We start from the raw sequence: 6,959 nt of genomic DNA on the forward strand, positions 1-6,959 counted from the left end.
CAGATAGGAGCAGAATCGGTGTAGTGACAGAAACACCAAAATCCGGAAGTAACCACCGTAACCAAGTCACCTCTGCCGTCAAAAGAGCCATGGCTCGCAACCCATCATCCTCAGCACTCAAACGGGAAATTGCAATCTGTTTCTTCGTCTTCCAGGAAATAAGAGAACCGCCAAGAAAAACACAGTAAGCAGAAAGTGAACGGTGATTAGAAGGATCACTAGCCCACGTAGCATCCAAATAGGCCTGAAGCTGTAAAGAACTGGAGCTAGGAAAGAATAGATGGTGAGAGATCGTGCCTCGAAGATATCGGAGAACACGAAGGAGATGACTATAGTGAACCGATGTGGGAGCAGAGACAAACTGACTCAGAATATGAACCGGATAAGAGATGTCCGGACGAGTGACATCTAGATAGACAAGACTGCCAACGAGATGACGATAACGCGTCGGGTCAGGGAGAGGATCACCATCAGAAGCACGGAGGTGAACATTGAGCTCCATAGGAGTCTCAACAATGCGCTCGTCAGTAAGAGCAACACGAGCAAGAAGATCCTGGATATACTTTTCCTGGGATATAAAAAAGCCATCAGAGGTAGAAGAGACTTCAATCCCAAGAAACTAGCGAAGAGGTCCAAGATCAGACATAAGAAATTGCTCACTAAGACATGCCTTTACAAAGGCAATATACTCGGGGTCATCCCCAGTGATGATCATGTCATCAACATAGAGAAGAAGAAGTGTCGGACCACGAGGAGAAAGGTGAATAAACAATGCTGGATCATGAGCACTTGCTGAAAAACCAACAGTAGTGACCACAGAGGCAAAACGCTAAAACCAGGCGCGGGGGGCTTGCTTAAGGCCATAGAGAGAGCGACGAAGACGACATACCATGCCATCAGGAATAGAATACCTAGGTGGTGGCTGCATGTAGACCTCCTCAAGCAGCTCACCATTAAGAAAAGCATTCTTAACATCAAGCTGAGATATAGACTAGTGGTGTGCAGAGGCAATGGCAAGAAGTGTACGAACAGTGGTCATATGTGCCACAGGAGCAAAAGTCTCGTCATAATCACGACCATGCTCCTGCTAAAAACCACGAGCCACAAGACGAGCTTTGTGACGCTCAAGAGAACCATGGGAATGAGTCTTAACCTTGTAGACCCACTTACAAGTGATGGGACGGACTCCGGGAGGAAGAGAAACAAGATCCCAGGTACCAGTGCATTCAAGAGCAGGAATCTCCTCTACCATCGCAAACTGCCATTCAGGATGAACAACAGCCTGATGATAAGGAGTCGGCTCAAGAACAGCAGCACCAGTGGTGGGAAATCCAAAGCGATCAATAGGCGGAAGAGGACGAGAACGCAAGCCATAAGTAGGCTGAGAGGAAGATGACGACTCATCCAATAAGGCATCCACAGGTCGTGAACGACGAGTGTAATGCTGAGGAAAAGATGGAACAATAGAAGGAGGAATCGCCAAGGTAGAATCGGGGGGTGGCGACGAAGAAGTCACCGGAGATAAAGGTGTAGAATCCGGTGACATGCTAGGCGAGGAGACCGGAGAAGATGGTGGCTGCAAATCGACTAGAGGTGGAGAAGCAGAGGGAGTGGAATGAATAGGCACAGGGGCGACGGGGGTGATAGGTGAGTCAGGAAAAGTGAGGAAAGAGATATCCTCCACTCAAAAAATCAAGGAAGATGGGCGTGGGTAGAAGGGACGAGACTCATCAAAAGTCACGTCTCGAGAGATACGCATCCGACGACCAATAGGATCCCAACAACGATAGCCCTTATGCTCATCACTGTAGCCTAAGAAGGCACACTCAACAGACTGAGCGGTCAGTTTGGTGCGTCGATAGCCCTTGCTCATCACTGTAGCCTAAGAAGACACACTCAACAGACTGAGTGGTCAGTTTGGTGCGTTCGCGAGGGGCAAGAAGAACATAAAAAACACAACCAAACAAGCTCGAAAGGAACACCACCCTGTAGAGCAGCGGAAGGCTGTATATTGATAAGATAGGTGGAGGTGGAGACGGCCTCAGCCCAAAAATGGGGCGGGAGGGGGAGGAAAATCATCAATGCACGAGCCGTCTCAAGAAGATGTCGATGCTTTCGCTCAGCCACACCATTCTGAGCATGAGCACCAGGACAAGAGAATTGAGAGAGAGTCCCGTGCTCAGCAAGAACACCACGCAACATCTTAGAGATATACTCGCCAGCGGAGTCAGCATGAAAAACACGAACGGGTGAAGAGAACTGAGTATGAACCATGGCAGCAAAACACTTATAAATAGACAACACCTCACTACGAGAAGTCATGAAATAAAGCCATGTGTAACGAGAGAAATCATCTATGAAAATAATATAGTATTTATGACCACCTTTCGAAGCGAAAGGAGTCGGACCCCATGCATCAGAATGGACTAAATCGAAAGGACGCTTAGACACTGACTCACTATGTGAATATGGTAACTGAATCTGCTTGCCAAGACGACAACCCTGACACTCTAAAGAGACATCTACTAAGACAGACCCCAGAAGACCTCGACAAACTAAAGACGACAACCGAGAACCACACAGATGGCCAAGTTGATGATGCCACTGCTTGAAGGAAAGAGTAACGGAGGCGACTGAAGCGGAGGAACTGGCGATGGTGGTGGCAGCGGAAGGAACATGGAGCCAGTCCAACTCCCAAAGACCCTGAGAATCACGGCGGCGAGGGCCAGCCCCAACCAGAGTGTGCGTGCGACGGTCCTGGATAGAACAAGAGTCAACGTCAAGGATGACGCGACAACCAGAATCGGTAAGTTGACCAGCAGAAACAGATTCATGGTAAGTCGAGGAACATGAGAAACATTAGGAACAGAATAAGAAGGAGTGGTAAGATTGCCCCTACTAGCAACAGAAAGTGGAGTAGCATCAGCAGTGAAGACATGAACAGGAGAATCCAGCAATCGAAGAGAGGACAAAGTGGAAGAATGAGAAGACATATGAAAAGAAGCTCCAGAGTCCAGAACTCATGGGGATGTACCTGACTGTGTAGAGGGTGGTTGCTCAGTGCAGGAAGCATCAGTCATAGAACCAGCAGTACCCGTCGAGGAAGAACCTGAAGCCGCGAGCAGACGCTTAAGTCTAAGAATATCCTGCTCAGTCAAAGCAATGGCTGAAGCTGTCAAGGTAGATGACGAAGTCCCTGAAGAGGATGATCGCGCCTTGCGCAGGTGTTTCCTCTTCGTGTAGCACTGGGACTCAATATGACCATCATTGTTGCACTAATCGCAATGTGGACGGGGGCGACCTGAACCTCCAGAAGGAGTGGGCAAGAGCGGCGGAGCACTCGAGCGAGAAGGGGTCGGTGCAGCAGGTGGCGTAGGAGCACGAGTAGCGAGCACAGAGGGAACCTCCAGCAAACCAGCACCACGTAAGCGAGTCTCCTCAGTACGAATCTCAGAAAGCGCCTCCATGAGAGAAATACGTCCATGAGCAAACAACTGAGCACGCCGGGGCTCAAAGTCCTTACGGAGCCGAGACAGGAACTCGTAGACACGATGAAACTCCAAATCGGCCTGGACAGCCTGGCAACAGGGGCAAGTACGACAACCAGCACTATGGAGAGAATCAAGCTGGCGCCAGATAGCAGAACTCTGTGCATAGAAGTCATCAACAGTAGAGTCACCCTGCTGAAGAGCATGCTCCTGACGGACCACAGAAAGGTATAAGGCATCACCAGAGGGCTGATAGCGCTGACGAAGACGGGTCCACATCTCAAAGATAGTAGGAAGACCCAGAAACTCAAAAGCAAACTGAGGCAGAACACTAGCAGTGAGAACAGCTGCAGCACGAGCATCATCATCAAGCCACTTGGTGTAAACAGACAGAGAACCATGATACGTATGAAGAGCCTCCTCATAAGACAAAAGCCTCTCATCATAAGCACGAGCAGCAGCCTCATCAGCAAGCTTAGCCGCATCCTTGGCGGCCTGATTAGCATCCGTAGGAAGAACCGGTGGAGTCGGCGGAGTAGGGGCCACCGGAGGAACTGGACGTGGCGGATAGCAGACCTCGCCAGAAAGAACACCCCAGAGACGGATGCCACGCATGTGAATGCGCATGAAGCCAGTGAACTCGGTGTAGTTAGTACCATCAAAGATCACCGGACAGCGAGGGACAGCAACATAGCCCGATGTAGCAGACATTTTTTTTGAGATCCGACGAGAGCACCAGCGACAGCAGAATCTGGAATACCAGACCACCAGTAGCGGAATCAGGTGCGAGCGGGGAGTAGCGACTTCAGGGCAGGAACGGGCGACTTGATCGGGCGGGGGCTGGTGGAACGGGCGACTGGATCAGGGCGGGCGGGCGGGCGCTGGCTTCGAGTGGGAGCAGCGTCGATTCGAGCGGGAGCAGCTTCGAGCGGGAGCAGCGTCGATCCGATCGGGAGATCGGGGCTTCTAGAGCAGGAGCAGCTTCGAGCGGGAGTAAGACGAGCTGGACTCGATTGATCAGATCGAGAGACTCCGGGAGATCGAGGCTGGCGCCTTCGATCGGGGAGGAGAGACGGATCAATAGCACGAGTTGCAGCGTGCAAAAAATTGACCTAGCTCTAATACCATGTTAGGAATAAGCAACTTGTATTCCCATGAGGCCATAGGCCAATATATATACATGTACAGGTGTGGAACATATGCAGGAAACCCCTTATATAACGGTACATGACTTATATTATAAGTCTAACACGCGTGATTTCTGGAAGGGGATTCGTGAGGGAATCGCTGATTTGGATTTTCGGGAGGCATACAAGCAGCCTCGAGCATATGCCCCATGCCAGATGAAGAGGAGGATGGTGGAGGGAAGGACTAGCGCTGGTGGTGGTCGTATGGCAGGGGCGATTGGTGGAGGGAGGAAAAGAGTAGGGCGACCGTTGCCTTCTCTCGCACCCGCTTTCTCGCCCGCGCCACCATGCCGTCAGGAGGACTCCGACAGTGACGATTACAGTGAAGCAGCAGTGGAAGACGAACACAACAGAGACGCACAAGCAGAAGACCAACAGGCCAGTGACAAGTCTTCTCTATGCCTTACAAGTTCCACCTGCACTGGCTTTTAGTGCAGGTGACATCGCTAGCTTCTACCATACCTTGGATCGTTGAAAGTTTTAGTGCTCTCAACATGTTCGATGAAATAACAATGATGTAGTGCTTTTCAGGTCAGTCGCCAAAAGGGGACATCGACAAGCACGTACGTCGCCAGACGCGTCTCTCTCCACCTGCAGGATGATTTCCGTGGCACGGCCCTCCTCAGGTCTGAGCACTACTAAGCAATAAGCATAACCTTTGCACAATCCTCTTTATGTCAGTTTTGTAAACACCTTGGGCGAACTGTATATCTATCACCGAGGATCTCAGGACTCCCATTAGTTAGAACTTAGAAATGATGCTCTAATACTACACTTGACACATAAATAAGGAGCTGGCATATTAAAATGGTTACTCTTTGGAACTTTGGTCAGTATTTAGCAGTGTTCAATATCGAAGAGATTACTATTTAGCTTTAGAGTATGAGGGCATGTGTTGTTCATTATCTCTTTTTACCCCCTGTCGGCGGTACTGAGTGGCTTAGAACTGATGCAAGACGAACATCAGTCGACTTAGACTTTGATCGCAAGTCACTTGAGTGGTGTCATTAAAACAACCTTGAGCAAGATTGGAGCTGATGGGTATTTGAGATTGTTGCTTTTTTATGGGACTGAAGCCAAATGAATCTCTCGCCTTGTCAAGCAAAAGATTAGTGATCTCATGCAAGATCTCAAGCAAAAGATTAGTGATCTCAAGCAAAAACAAACAACTGCGAGCACTCAGATTCTTCATTTACGAAATTTTTAGCCAATTCGACCATGTCAAATGCAGTTTTGTGTGGAAGGGAGCTGGTATATTTGTAATTGATGTGTATGATGGCACGTCTTCTGAATGCAAGGTTTGTCTCGATAGGAGATCCTCCAGCTTCAGTGTGAGTTGAGTTATAGCATTGCTTAATAATTGCTTGAATTTGACCTTCCATTTGATTTTTAAAACTTAAGCCTCCTCATGTAGGTGTTGAAGTCTGACGGATTGGAGAATCAGATGGTAGTCGCTGGGGAGGTGAGGAACTCCCATGCTTGCAGTGATGCACTTGGTGGGCATTCCTTGCATTTTTCCTGTAGAATCACACGGTACATGTATTTAATTATAGCAAAGTCACCATGTCTTTATCATGCCAGTATGCCAATGTGCCCAGAAATTAGATAACAAAGGGAAGTTAGCAAGTCACCAGCTTTGAAAGCATACCAAATATTTCAGTTTTTAGGCCACTGCTCAATTTTGAAGAGCTACTACTTTGAACTAGATATGTGAGCTTTTTGTAAACTATAGGATATCATAGTCTGCTAAGTGGAAGAAAAACTCTTTGATGTTGAGCATATCATGTAGTATTTAAATCATTATTTTTTTACACATGTGATGCAAAAATTATTCTTTTCAAAAAATGGTGAATCTATAGGATTGATATGAACTCAGAATACAAATTTTGGGACTATTAACATTGAAAGAGAATGAATGTGAAGACAATATGTGTGCTGGTGTCCTGGGATTCATTAGTTGTATCAAGAAAACCAAAGTAAAACAGGTACTCAGGTTTTTTTAATTCTACATTTTCCAGATATAGCAAAGGTTGTACCACAGAAAGTATCGTGTGTGGCTGACACAAACTCCAAATGTGGCACCTCTTGTCAAAAGTTCACTGTATGAACGAGGATCATATATTTGCTTTGATCTCAACCTTTGGATGCAGTTAGAAGGTTTCATCATAACAAAAATTGTTAGTTTTTGTAAATTAACCTCACCATTTTGATGATTGTAGGACATCATTGTTCTCCAGTATGAAACTATAGGGAAGGGACCTGACGTACATTTTTGTAACACAGT

General features: G+C 47.6%; 1 pseudogene; it reads left to right on the forward strand.

The window, feature by feature from the left end:
• The first annotated feature begins 4,831 nt into the window (after positions 1 to 4,831).
• LOC125530972 lies at positions 4,832 to 6,425 on the forward strand (annotated as a pseudogene).
• Positions 6,426 to 6,959: the final 534 nt, after the last annotated feature.

The sequence above is a fragment of the Triticum urartu genome, unplaced genomic scaffold (assembly GCF_003073215.2).
Source record: "Triticum urartu cultivar G1812 unplaced genomic scaffold, Tu2.1 TuUngrouped_contig_6692, whole genome shotgun sequence".
NCBI classification, from domain to species: Eukaryota; Viridiplantae; Streptophyta; class Magnoliopsida; order Poales; family Poaceae; genus Triticum; species Triticum urartu.